This window comes from Lepidochelys kempii, chromosome 10 (assembly GCF_965140285.1).
Source record: "Lepidochelys kempii isolate rLepKem1 chromosome 10, rLepKem1.hap1, whole genome shotgun sequence".
Lineage (NCBI taxonomy): Eukaryota > Metazoa > Chordata > Testudines > Cheloniidae > Lepidochelys > Lepidochelys kempii.
This window is the reverse complement of record NC_136389.1, coordinates 85,337,789-85,349,650: the sequence shown is the minus strand read 5'-3', so window position 1 is coordinate 85,349,650 and position 11,862 is coordinate 85,337,789. Positions and strand designations below refer to the sequence as shown.

At 43.9% G+C, this 11,862-nt stretch overlaps 1 long non-coding RNA gene across 1 annotated transcript; it reads left to right on the top strand.

Moving 5' to 3' along the window:
• Window positions 1-1,540: 1,540 nt before the first annotated feature.
• On the top strand, window positions 1,541-10,592 carry LOC140895192 (uncharacterized). Its single transcript, XR_012154133.1, has 3 exons — window positions 1,541-1,762; window positions 3,094-3,277; window positions 10,245-10,592. It is a non-coding gene; the product is annotated as an uncharacterized LOC140895192 (long non-coding RNA).
• The last annotated feature ends 1,270 nt before the right edge of the window (window positions 10,593-11,862 follow it).

Genomic DNA, 11,862 nt, shown 5'->3' with positions numbered 1-11,862 from the left:
TGATATATGCCATCATGTGACAGCAATGCCCCCTGCCATGTACATTGGTCAAACTGGACAGTCTCTACGTAAAAGAATAAATGGACACAAATCAGACGTCAAGAATTATAACATTCAAAAACCAGTTGGAGAACACTTCAATCTCTTTGGTCACTCTAATCGATTACAGACCTAAAAGCGGCAATTCTTCAACAAAAAAACTTAAAAAAAACCAAACTCCAACAAGAGACTGCTGAATTGGAATTAATTTGCAAACTGGATACAATTAACTTAGGCTTGAATAGAGACTGGGAGTGGATGGGTCATTGCACAAAGTAAAACTATTTCCCCAAGTTTATTCCACCCCTCCACTCCCCACTGTTCCTCAGACGTTCTTGTCAACTGCTGGAAATGGCCCACCTTGATTATCACTACAAAAGGTTTGTCGTCGTCGTCATCCCCCCCCAGCTCTCCTACTGGTAATAGCTCCCCTTAACACTCTCTTGTTACAGTGTGTATGGTAACACCCATTGTTTCATGTTCTCTATGTATATAAATCTCCACACTGTATTTTCCACTGAATGCATTCGATGAAGTGAGCTGTAGCTCACGAAAGCTTATGCTCAAATAAATTTGTTAGTCTCTAAGGTGCCACAAGGACTCCTTTTCTTTTTGCGAATACAGACTAACATGGCTGCTACTCTGAAACATACCACAATTAGTAGTTCTGCAAATTCATATAAGAGTTCCTTCAAAACTCTTGGGTAAATGCCATCTGGTCCTGGTGACTTGCTGCTATTTAATTTACCTCCTCTATTGACTCCTCAGTCTGGGACCATTCCACAGATTTGCCACCTAAAAAGAGAAGCTTGAGTGTGGGTACCTCCCCCAGATCCTCTGCGGTAAAGACTAATACAAATAATTAATTTAGCTTCTCTAACAACTGTCTTGTCTTCCCTGAGTTCTCCTTTAGCACCTTGATTATCCAGTGGCCCCACTCACTGGCAAGTTTGCTGCTTTGGATGTACTCAGGGCTTTTCCTAGCCATTTTGGTGCCCTATGCAGTCCCCCCCATGGGGGGGGCTGGCCCCAGGCCTCCGTGGAGGGGGGGCCAAGAGCAGGCTTGGGGGGCAGGGGAAAACTGCCCCCCAGCAGGAGCCGGCAGAGCAGACTGGGTTGGGGCTGGGTCACTCCACTTCCTGCAGCCCGGTGAGTGCAAGGCAGGCCCAACCCTGCACTCACGGGGCAGCAGGAGGTGGAGTGACCCGGCCCTAGCCCGCTCTGCTTTGCTCCCAGCTTTGGGGGGCAAGGGGGAACCTCCCCCCAGCACTCACTAGCAGCACAGCTGGGAGCCAGCGGCGAGGAGTGGGCTGGGGCCGGGTCGCTCCATTCGCCGCTGCCCAGTGCGTGCAGGGTGCCCTACCCCTGTTGCAGTCCTCAGGGGAAGGGGTGGAGTGGGGGTGGGGCATGTGAACAATGGCTGCTACCTGTAAGTTCTGAGTCATGCATGGACACGTGACTTACCCATGTGACTCTCAAATTCCATCTTGTAGCTGGGATTCTACACGGAGGGGTGTCTACCCACAAGAGAAAGTCTATTTAAATGTCTGGGAGACCCCTCCATTTTGTCTTCAGTTGGCTCAAGAGATAGCCTCTCCATCCCCAAAGGATACCTAAAAGAAACTGGAACAAAGGACAGTAACCACACGGGTGTGAGTGATTGCTGAACCCAGACTAGAAGAAGGCTAGTCTGTAAAAGAGGCTTATTGGAACATCTCTGAGGGTGAGATTTTATCTGTATTCAGTTTCTTACTGTATTAGGCATAGGCTTGTGTGTTTTATTTTATTTTGCTTGGTAATTCACTTTGTTCTGTCTGTTATTACTTGGAACCACTTAAATCCTACTTTTTGTATTTAATAAAATCACTTTTTACTTATTCATTAACCCAGAGTATGTATTAATACCTGGGGGAGGAGATCAGCTGTGCATCTCTCTCTATCAGTGTTATAGAGGGCAAACAATTTATGAGTTTACCCTGTATAAGCTTTATATAGGGTAAAACGGATTTATTTGGGGTTTGGACCACATTGGGAGTTGGGCATCTGAGTGGTGGAGACAGGAACACTTCTTAAGCTGTTTTCAGTTAAGCCTGCACCTTGTGGGATGTTGTTCAGACCTGGGTCTGTGTTTGTAGCCAGCAAGCATGTCTGGCACAACCAGGCAGGGTTCTGGAGTCCCAGGCTGGCAGGGAAAGCAGGGGCAGAAGTAGTCTTGGCACATCAGTTGGCAGCCCCAAAGGGGTTTCTGTGATCCAACCCATCACAGTACCCCCTGGAAGACCTCTGCATACCCCCAGGATTATGTGTACTTCCTGGTTGAGAACTACTGCTTTAGATGTCAGTGATGCCATCAACTCTTGCAGGAGAAACACAGATTCCTGAAGCCAGGTCCTGAAAGGAAAGTAAAACAGGAAATTTTTAAAATATTTTGTTATAAAATATTCTCATTTCTAGTTTTTAAAGGCACTCATTTTTAGTTTAAATTACTTTAATCGGATTATGTATATATTTAAAGGGCTGTTTAGTTTGCTTTTAAATTATGTTGAATTACAGTGGAATCAAGCTACCATACTTACAAGTATATGATCAGATTACCAATAGTTAATGAACTCTGTCAAATGCTATGCTGCTCTTAAAACTGTGGAATACTGAGAGGAGGTTGGAGTTGATAGCATATGTAATGCAAGCCAATTCACTTTTGTGTAGTGTTCTTCAGACAAAATATTTTTTAAGTTTATGTCTGTATTACTGCAGCATATGTAAATCCATAAATATGACAAATAGATTAATAAACACATGTTTATCATACATGCAAAAAACAGGTTAATGCAACCTTAAGTCAGATTTTCATCATACAAACATTAGGAAATTCAGAATTCTCAACAGTTTAGCTGTCCTGTGGGGCATATTACCATAGGGTCTTTTATTACGTGATCAAAACATATACAGTAATACCAAATGCTATCTATGTGCATCTAAGGTTGTAAGTTAAATAGAAATAAATTTATTTGGACAATCTTACTGGAGAAGAATTAACAATATTCATCTTACAAGCCTTCAAGTCAGCAACCATGATGAGGACAGCCATTCCTAATGGTCACAGCTGGAATCAAGAGTCCAGTATGAAGTTGGAACAAGACCAGAGTGAGACCAAAGCTGGAGCAGGCTAAGTTTTGGCACATCCACTGCTATTCTCAGACAGGAGCAAGCTCACAGCCCTCAAGTAACAGTAATCAGGGTGAGCTGCTCTGCTGTGCCTCCTGTGAGGCTTATATACCTACCCTAAAAGTCTCCAGACCAGCTCCTGGGTTGTGGATTGGCTGGAGCCTAGCACAGGAATGACTTAGTGTACCTGGCTTAAGCAGCCTAGTGGGGAGGAGTGGTTGACCTGCTTCCCCTTTCCCCTCCTCTCTCTGGTGTTTTCCCCTCTCTCCCTGCTCATTATGACAGGGGACACAGGTGGTACCCCTCAGGTGGACCCCGCCACCCCTCCCCCGCCTGCCCCCCCATCGCCCCCCCAGCCTCTACCTCAACCACCGCTACCAAACCACCTGCTATCGCCCCCGCTGGGGCACCAGCAGCAGCAGGCAACGGGGTGAACTCCGCTGCTGCCATGTCCCTCGCCTCCTCCAATTCCCCCAGCTGGCACGAAAGGCCAGGGCAGGAAGAAGGGGAAGGGCCCCGCCAAAAAGACTAGGCCTTCCATGGCAGGGGCTGCCCCAATTGCTGCGGCCCCGCCACCGGCCACAGCATCCATCCCCGTTGCTCCCTCCACCAGCTCTGTGGGTGCCCCTCCCCCGGCCCCCAGGGCGTACACCCAGGTGGCAGTGGCTGCCCTGCCTGCTGCCACGTCATCTCTCCCGACCACCGCCTCTGCTAGCATCTATAGCGGCTGGGGCCCCTTCCCCAGCTTGACCAGGAAACATGGTGTCCATTGCCTCCTGGTGCCCACCTCGCCCCACATAGAAACCTACGTGCGGGCGTTGGCGGGTGTGGTGGGGCCCACAGCCGTCATGGCAACCTCCAAAATGTATGGAAAGGTCATCTTCTTCCTAGTATCGGAGGCCTCCGCCCAGGAGGTGGTGGAGAAGGGCCTGGCGGTGGGGGAGGGGGCGTATTCGTCCCCCTGGAGCCGCTGGAGGACCTGGGTGTCCGAATAGTCCTGACCTCTGTCCCTCCTTTCCTTCCCAATGCCAAAAGATTAATCAGGCTCTAGTTCAGGGATGACACATCACCTTACACCTGCACTAAGACAAAATGAAAGGAAGAGAACAACAGCAAGTATTTTGCAACTTGAACTTTAGCAGTTGCTAATAGCCCCCACTTGCTCAAAGGGGCTGCACTTTCCTCCATATTCCTAGCTGTGTGTGGAGATCCTTTGAACAGGTGGGCTGTTAGCAACAATTAGAGTTAAGGTTGCAGAATACTTAGTTATAATCTTCCATTTTTGCATATTAGTAGCTTTCCAATGCATTTGGATCAGATATTTTCTATGCTTGTTCTCTGCCTGAAGGTGAATTGTTTATTTTAACGTAAGTTACATTCTGTCAACCATTTTTTGATTGTGGAAAAATGAACAAATAGTTTTCTTCCATTAAAAATTTCAAGCCATAGAATCACTTTCCATGTTTCTAACTTGAAACCTGGCCTGGATATAGTCCTCATTGAGGATTAGTGGTTTTGCTTAGTTTGAAAAATAATTGTTTTTATTTTACAAAGCTAAGAGACTTTGAAAATTGTATACTGAGAACATGCAGTAGCTTTGGGTAGCGGGGAGGGGTTGTTAAGAGATATGTGCTTAGGTCTTAACACAGATGGAAACTAAGCGTGTTCAGGATCTCACAGGAGACACTGAGCATCTTATAGGGCCTTTTATAAGAAAGTAGTGGAGAGGGAAGAGGAGCTCTGCCCTGACAAATCGCCTAAGAGGTCAGTGAGGAGCAGAGGGTGGTTTGTCAGAACAAAGAGCCTTTCCTCTTTGCTTCTCTCTCCATAGACCCCTCCCAAGCTCATCCAAGAAATCACAATATAAATGGCAGCACAGCTCCAACCATTTCTACTGGGAAATGCTGTCAAAGTTAAATAATATCAAATTTAATCATTTTCAGCATCAAAACCTAAAGCTGTTCTGCTGGTTACTAGGATGGCAATCAGGGTTCAGTCTCATCATATGACTGCCTGAAAGTTTTGGGGAGACCTGATGATTCTTCTGTAACTGTAAACATTTTGCCACTAAAAACTCCTCAAGTTAGAAGGAACTCTACTTCCTGAGCCTTTAATTCCTAGTAATCCTGTGCCCTTTAAAACAAAGTTAGCCCTGTAGACACAGATTCTGATGTAAGGTTCTCTCTCTTTACAAGTTCCCATGGACTTCCTACTTTAAACCTTTCTTGCATAGATTCCAAGGCCAGAAGTGATGATTGTGATTATCTAGTCTGACCGCCTCTATATTACGGGCCATAGAACTTTCCCAAAATAATTTCTAGATCATAGCTTTCAGAAAAACATCCAATCTTGATTTAAAAGCATTATGCAGTTTGCCACTTCTACAGAAAAAAGCGGACATACACCGGCTTCTGTAACCTGAGTAGATTTCCTAAGCACTTCAAACAAAACACACTGTTTTAAGTAAAATATAAAACAGATTTATTAACTACAGAAAGATAGATTTTAAGTGATTATAAGTAGCAAGCATTACAGATTAAAGTTGTTACCTAAGAAACAAAAATAAATTCACAGTCTGCATTCTACAAACTAAACAGGATTTGAATTAAGCAGTGTCTCACCCTGACAGATGGTACAAACAGGTTGCAAATCTTCAATATACAGGCTGGAACTGCCTCCCAGCCTGAGACCACCCTCCCCGGTTCAAAGTCTTTGTCCTCCAGATGTGTTTCCAGGTGTTCAGTTATGGGGGGAGTGAGACCAAGTGATGATGTCACTTCCCCTCTTTTATAGTTTCTTTCAGATTGCAGGAAAGATCTATGCTTGTGAGGTGGGGATCCACCCTCATTGGTCAAGCATCTCCATTGTCTACGTGCTCTCTCTGGGATGGCTGCTGGGAAAGTGAATTCCCTTTAATGGGCGATCAGTACATCTGACTACTCCATTGTTGTACCTGAAAGATTGGTTGTGGGTATTCCCAACCTCACAACATATTTCAGTAACACACACACATAACAATACTTAATAACTTCACATATAATCCAACATGATATTAATGTTCAATAGATCAAGACTTTTAAAATATCTCACAAGCCATACTTTGTATAAAATGAAATTATATGACAATGGTAAATATCACGGTTTCAGGGTGCTGCTTTGAGGTACAGAATGTCACACCCTTGCCTATAGATTAAGTTAATCCAGTTGTAACCTGGAGCAAAACAACAGGATTATGGGACAGGGTATAAATTAGGTGACTAAACAGCAGATGAAGAAAGAGAACATTAAGTAGAGTACAACATTCATTCTTCATTGAAAAGATATCTCTGTTTGGAAACTACTTCCTGTTCTGAGTTTGATATCTAAGGTAAACCGAGAAATCTGCTCTGTTTTCATGTTCACCTACAACACTCTGAGCAAGACTAGAGGAGACGACAAAACATGACACCTGTTTTACTTTACTTTCACCTTCATGAAGGTGAAATGGTAAGAGTGTTACATCTCATCCAGTAATCCCCTCCCTAAAGGTCTTGTAGAAGTCAGTACATTTACAGTCCTGGTTACAAATTAGCTGATTTGCTCTGTATCTCCACTTCTCTGTCAGACTGTCTTGTCTCTGCTCAGTCCAGCACCTATCTTTTCCCTTGTTTGACTTTTGCTCTCTTTTTCTCTCCTGCATTTGTGATGACTTCACAACTAAAATTCCCATCCAAGCCTTAATCATCTCCTGTCTTGCCTAGTGCATCCTCTTCCTTGGCTTTCCTGACACCAATATAACCCTTTTTCAACCAACACAAAATACATTTGGAAAGACCAACTTCCTTGACTGTTACTCTGACCACATAACCCCTCAACTCCACCTATGAATCCGCCTGCTGACTTCTTGCCCTGGCTCTAGAAACTGTGAAGTCAAGAAGAATTCATCATCATCATGTTCCTATTACAACTCTGGCATTTAGGGTAGTGACAAAGCTCCTCCACTCCTGTCTGTTTCTGGCAAGTCTTTCAATGGTTCCCCAGCTGTGCCCCAGGTTTTTCAGCTCAGCTTTCACAGCTCTTCACCATGTTGTATTTGGGCGGCCTCATTTTCGCTTGCCTTCAGGTGTTCATCTTATTGCTACTCTGGTGATGGAATCAGTTTCCATTCAAAGCACATGACCAATCCATCTCCAATGCCTCCCGGCAATGATGGTGCTCAGATCCTCTTGGCTGCACTCTGTCAATAGATCTTGGTTTGAGATTGTTCTGGGCCAAAAGATATGGAGGCACGTTGTATAGAATGAAGACAGTTTGGACGTCATACTTTCTCATTCCTCATTAGATGGGGTCAAAAAGAATTTTTCCATCTCTAAGTGCTATGATTCTTCGCTTTCTTTTTTTATCATTCTTGCTACACAAGTATGACCTTTGGTGTGTGCTTCTGACCCCTTTACCCCAGGTAGAGAGAATGAGTCTCCTTCCAGGAGCCTCATGAAGACAGCAGATCTCGTGTCTGACACTTCTCTACTGTCATACAAGTTAGTCCTTTTCAAATTATGGTGGAGGAGGGGAGCTCAGGGTTTCAGCCCCACACTGCTCCCAGCTGCAGTGGGGGGAGGGGGGCAGCTCGGGGTTTCAGCCCCACGCCGCTCCTGGCTGCAGCCCCGCAGGGAGGCACTGGGGCTCGGGGCTTCAGCCCCGCGGAAGGGTCGGGGGGAAAGGGACTGGGGCTCAGGAACTGGGTTTCCTCTGCAGGGCTCCGCGGCCCCTCTGAAAGGGCCCATGGACCCCTCCCCCGTTGAGAACGACTGACAGCACAAAATATCTGATGGTCTATTAAGAATGTTCCAGTACTGCCGGCTTGGATGGCAGATCATCCTCATACACATTTTTGTAAGGATGAAGTTGTCCTAAAATATCATGCCAAATTCTTGCCTATGATCATGGATTTTTATTTAAATCAGACCACTTATGGAACCAGTCACATGATGAAGAAAATATTACATACTGAAGTAACTTTTGTCCTCCAAATATGTTGCCGCCATAGATTCACACTAACGTTCCCTCTTCCCCTTCACCCTGGAAACGTAAAGGATATGCCCAGGGTTAGAGAGGAGCTAAGTGACAATTTGGGGTGAACCTTTTATATTGTGTGTCCTAGAATCCTGGAACAGGGCAGAGGGCATCCACTTGCACTCTGTGATAAAGTCAGGTTGCCTGGGTCAGGGTCAGGTAATCTGTTCCTTAGTTTCCTCTCACACACTGGACTAATCAAAAGTCCTTTCCTTCTTAAGGTGAACAAATGTTCCGAATAAAAGAAAAATGCATAGTTCTTCACCCCCTCCTACAGGGATTCTCCTACTCTTTTATAAAAGGAATCAAACCAGCCTTCATCCTCTAGCTGGTGTCATGAAGAAGTGCCTTGCCCTGGAACCCTAAATCATACAGCAGCTGTGTGCACTAATCTCAAAACTGACCTGCTTCACTGGGCTACTTCCTACAATGCACCTTGGTTTAGACCTTCTCCCTGGCCTTTCCCTACAAGTCCTCTTCCAAACCCCTCCAAGCTCCTTTTCCAGTCTTGTTCTCCAAAAGGCCCCATAACTGATCTTATCTAGACCCATAGTACTTGAGAACTTTCACCAATCAGTTACTAGCACTCCTCTTTTCAGTTCTACCTCACTGGAGAGACCCACACCAGATCTTGCTTTGTCCCTTGTGTTTCTCCTTCTGAAAGAAAGGCTGCTTCTTACTCAGTTCTGCCCGCTTACTCAGCAAATCTTACTTCCTACCTGCAGTGACATGACCCCCTAGGTCTACTGTTCTCAGAATGCCTACTCTTAAAGGGCCAGAGGATATGCTAGATCAAAGCTTACCCTTAAATGGAACCCTCTGACACTCATCCAGTTCATAGAATCTCAGGGTTGGAAGGGACCTCAGGAGGTCATCTAGTCCAACCCCCTGCTCAAAGCAGGACCAATCTCCAATTTTTGCCCCAGATCCCTAAGTGACCCCCTCAAGGATTGAACTCACAACCCTGGGTTTAGCAGGCCAATGCTCAAACCACTGAGCTATCCCTCCCCCCAGTTGCTTTTAAATGGGTTCTTTTGGGCAGGTGATCTCACCATGGAAATCTATCAAGGCCGTGCATTCGGAGAAAAAAAGTCACATTAGTAATTCACCTCTTTTTCTTATACATGTAACAGTTGCTATCACTGGTATTATGTCTTATTTTACTTGGTTAAATGTTTTAACATTTTTAGATGCTCTCATAGGTCTCCAATTCCCAAGAGGACTTTATTCATATGGACATTTCTTCTTTCTTCTTTTGGCTAGGAAGAGTGGACATTTAATGAACATTGATCGGTTTGATTATTCTGTAGCAGTAGGTCCTGGGCTACAGGACTGGAAAATTGAAATATTGGGGATTACTTTTGTTCTGGCACATTCAAGAGCCTTTTTATTATGATTTGAGGCTATTTGCTTTATTCCCTTTTCATAACTACTTCTAACCATAAATATCTCACTGTTACCTTGCACTCCCACTGTCTGTTGTATTCACCTGTTGTCTCCCATCATACGTTTTGATTGTAAAAGCCTTTTTGGGGCAGGAATCATATTTTCATTACATACGTATAACAGTCCCTAGCATAGTGGGCCACTGATTCCTGACGGGGGCTGCTAGATGCTACCACAATACAAACAAATAAATAATAATATGATAGCAATAAATATCACATAGTAAAAAAATCTTTGGGGCAGATCCTCAGATAATTTAGATTGTCATAGCTTCTTTGAAGTAAAAAATTTGGACAGCAATTGCTATGCAGATTCTATTATATGTATATTCATACTAGAAAGCAAGAGATTACCAGTTATTCCATCTGTATGCTGCTGGCAGGGCAGAAAGGGCATTGTCCATTTTAAAGCAGTCTCATTTGTAAGCGTAAGCAATCTTCCCTAGAGGTTCTAGTCTCTGTGGAACAGCACCATGACGGGGCATTGTTTTTAGTCTTCACTCCAATTTGTATGTCTCCTGTTCCTTTTTCCCCCTCTGGTAGGGAGCCAGCTGGAGCAGCCTCTCTGCACTGCAGTGAAAAGCTGCAGCTCTGGAGCGCTGAGATGTCAAAAAATAATCCTCAAGTATTAAGATGAATCATCTGAAAACAGAAGGTACTTGGATCATGTGGTCTGAAAATCTCGGAAAACCTTTGATCATAGTGATTCTCTTTACTGATGTACAGTCCCACTTTCAAGGTAGAATCGCTTACATTTGTCTTTCTGAAGAAATGTATCTGCAAGTTTTCTCTCTTTACTTACCTATTTACTTGTCTCAGTGCAATGACTTGAGACAAGCTGAACTGATGCAGTCTGGCAAATTACAGCACAGAAAAATAAATTCAATCCCTTTGCTCCACTGCCTCCCTTTGTTTATAAGGCTCATTTCCCATAAAGTGCATAGACTGTGGTTTCATAGCTGTTTTCTATATAAAAATTTCTATCACATCAGGTTGAGTTCATCTCCTGGAGCCTAATGCAGATTATTAAAGATCTTAGTGTGGAACATAACTAACCTATTAACACCATCAGCAACTGCAACCTGAATCATTTGGAAACAGAGGAGAGAAAATTCAATTTTTTTGTTTTGTTTTTCAGATTATGTTGCTGTTAGTGTCTCATGACACAATAGATAGCAAGACTCACATGCACTTGCCAAAATGCTAACTCTTCCTTCCAAACTCTGAGTTTTCTCTTGTGTCCTCAGTGTTGACGTGGAAGATTATAAGAAAAAAAATCCCACTGAAAGCAAAGACCCAGGTTTCTCTGTCATGCTTCTCAAGCAGTAACTCCTCTCAACAGGAATCTTGCAGACTACAGGAACTGACATTTTTAGGGAACACGGCTGATTATTACTTAAATTGGTTTTACAATCACTAGACTTAGACTCTTTCACTAAACTGCATTAACACAGGCCAAATCTCTACTCTTTTGTCAGAAGAGCACAAGTACTGTACTGGATATAATCATCCATACACTCTATATCCTAAAATGGCCATTGGTGGAATTTCCTTTACACAACATGCCAAGCGCTGATAGCCTGAGCTTGGGCTATTTGATAATCTCTCTCATACATTCTATGTAAGTACTCCATTGACATGGCTAGGTTGAATGCATTATCTATCATATGCACAGTTTCAGAGGAGTAGCTGTGTTAGTTTGTGTCAGCAAAAACAAATACAAGTCCTTGTGGCACCTTAGAGACTAACAAACAAATTTATTTGGGCATAAACTCCACACCGCTTCTCGTCAAGTGTTGGAAATGGGTGACATCTACCCTAATTGAATTGGCCTTGTTAACACTGACCCTCCCCCACTTAGTACGGCAACTCCCATCTTTCCATGTGCTGTGTATTTATACCTAACTACTGTATTTTCCACTCCATGCATCTGCTGAAGTGGGTTATAGCCCACAAAAGTTTCTGCCCAAATAAATTTGTTAGTCTCTAAGGTGCCACAAGGACTCCTCGTTGTCTCTGCATATACAACAGTTGTGTACTGAATTAAGGTCCTTTTTTCCCCCTCACATGTTTCTAGCCTCCTGGGTCTTCCATTTTAAGCACTTGCAGCATGGGACACAGTAATCTGTGGCCTTTAATGAAGAAATTTTAGCCATATTTT